The sequence below is a fragment of the Silurus meridionalis genome, chromosome 17 (genome assembly GCF_014805685.1).
Source record: "Silurus meridionalis isolate SWU-2019-XX chromosome 17, ASM1480568v1, whole genome shotgun sequence".
Lineage (NCBI taxonomy): Eukaryota > Metazoa > Chordata > Actinopteri > Siluriformes > Siluridae > Silurus > Silurus meridionalis.
The window spans coordinates 640,601-643,241 of NC_060900.1; positions in this window are offsets into that span (position 1 = coordinate 640,601).

A 2,641-nucleotide genomic window follows, 5' to 3' on the forward strand; every position below is an offset into this window, starting at 1 on the left:
TTTAATTGCCGGATTTGTGCATCATGGTGGATTTTGGTGCTGATTTGAGACTCGGCGCATCAGTAAAACAAAAGTTTAGTGATTAAAAATACATTTTAGTGGAGTTTATTTTTTATATCTGATTAAAGAAAAGACATTGTGAATAAATGTGTTGAAGGTTTTTAACTTTTCCTCTTTTATATTTATTTATTTATATTTTTAATAAAATGGCCAAACAGAAATACACGCTGCATTAATTGCATGTTAATAAAATTTGTGCCATTCAAATAAATTTGTTTAATCATTCATTTTGTCTGTAGTTATATATATTTATTTATTTATTTAACAACAACTTCTTTCGGCTTCTCCCATAGGGGTTACCTCCAGCTCCACCTCCTGTCTTTTACTCAATGCCACTGTCTCTAAACCATACAACATCTCAGGTCTCACCACAGTCCTATAAACTTTCCCTTTCACTCTCACAGATACTCTTCTATCACTAATCACTCCTGCTATCACTCTTCTCCACCCACTCCACCCTGCCTGCACTCTTTTCTTCACTTCTAACACACTCTCCATTACTTTGCACTGTTGACCCCAGGTACCTGAACTCCTCCACCTTCTCCACCTCTTCTCCCTGCAACCGCACCCCTCCACTGCCCTCCCTCTCATTCACACACATGTACTCTGTCTTACTCCTACTGACTTTCATTCTCCTTCTCTCCAGCGTGTACCTCCACCTCTCCAGGCTCTTCTCAACCTGCTCTCTACTCTCACCAAAAATCACAATATCATCCACAAACATCATAGTCCAGGGAGACTCCTGTCTGACCTCGTCCTTCAACCTGTCCATCACCACTGCAAACAGGAAAGGGCTCAGAGCCGATCCTTGATGTAGTCCAACCTTCACCTTGAACCAGTCTGTTGTTCCTACTGCACACTTCACTGCTGTCACACTGTCCTCATACATGTCCTGCACCACCCTCACATACTTCTCTGACACACCAGACTTCCTCATACAATACCACAACTCCTCTCTCCACCCTGTCGTACACTTTCTCTAAATCCACAAACACACAATGCAGCTCCTTCTGACCTTCTCTATACTTCTCCATCAACATCCTCAAAGCAAATAAGGCATCTGTGGTGCTCTTCCTCGGCATGAAACGATACTGTTGCTCACAGATGGTCACCTCTTCTCTCAGCCTGGCTTCCACTACTCTTTCCCATAACTTCATGGTGTGACTGATCAACTTTATTCCCCTGTAGTTACTGCAGGTCTGCACATCTCCTTTATTCTTAAAGATCAGTACCAGCACACTCAAGAGTTTTACAAAAGACACAGCAAAATATTTCAGCTGAACGTTTGGAGAAACAGAGTCCGAATGCTGAGAGTGTGTGAAGCTGTTCTTCATGATGAGGGAGGATTTTTACAAAACAATAAATTGGAACATCTGAACATTTATAGATTAGTTTGGTCAAAGGAAACCTTCAGACTATTATTGTAAATAGAAACTATAGGAACACAATTAGATCTTTATTAATGAATTCTATTGTTAATTGATTAAACATTAAATTGTTAATTAAAAGTTATTAATAGCAGACAGAAAAGCAGCTCATCTTTATTTAATTAGAATCTAATAGAAGAGTCATTCAGAAGAGAAGTTTTTAATGAGTGACTTAGAGGTGACGGTGATGAGGAGAAAACTCCCTGAGATGATGTGAGGAGCAGACTTCAGAGGAACCAGACTCCAGAGAGAACTACTTCACATCTACACCAGATATTCTATTTTGTTGAAGGTATCAGCTGTTCGTATGAACTGCAGTCCCACAGCAGCTTCATGGTTTGTAACTGTTACCAGGTTTGATCTCTGTGGCAGTAGAACTGTGTGTTATTTTTGTTATGTAGGACACACGGTGTAATCCCACAGTGTGTCCTCTCCGGCTGCAGAGACGACACTCCACTGATACCTGAGAGATTTTCTGGGACACAGTGGAGCAGGAAGAGAAATTGGAGGGTTCGTGTGGTGGGATGAAGGTGAGAACCCTGATGATGAAGAGGTGAGAAGATTAGGACATGATGAGGAACATTATGAACACTAGAGGGAGCTCCAACACCACAGTCAGCAATTTTCAGCTCAGAATTCCGACTCATCATTTAAATGAGTCTGTGATCAATACGGTTTTCCTGGGGATTTAAAATGAAGGCAAATTGGGTGATTTTGTGAAAATTCTACAGGAAATGAAAAGCTAAAGTATAAATGGTCCATGATAAACCTGAACAACTGTTTTGAAGTGTTTTGGTGAACTTTCCTCACGATGTCCAGCTTTTCTGGAAAGGTTCGTCTTGTAAATGTCCTTGTAAGTGTATCTGTGATTAAATCAGTTTCTTCTCCTCTGTCAGTCGTCGTAGAATAAAAATCAGCTCTTAAATCCGCATTAATATATTGGAGTTTGTGCAGTTTTGCTACAGATGCGGTTTGTGAGCTCTGACTAGCGAAAACGTCCCCTAGAATCGACAACTTGAAATCTGAGTTTCATTCTCAGCTTCATTCTCGTGTACTTTACTCTACAGGAAGACCCCACAGCAGATTCTGTTAAAATAAACACACAATTCAGGAAGCAGCACAACTAAGAGAAATGCGATGGAATTATGATAATA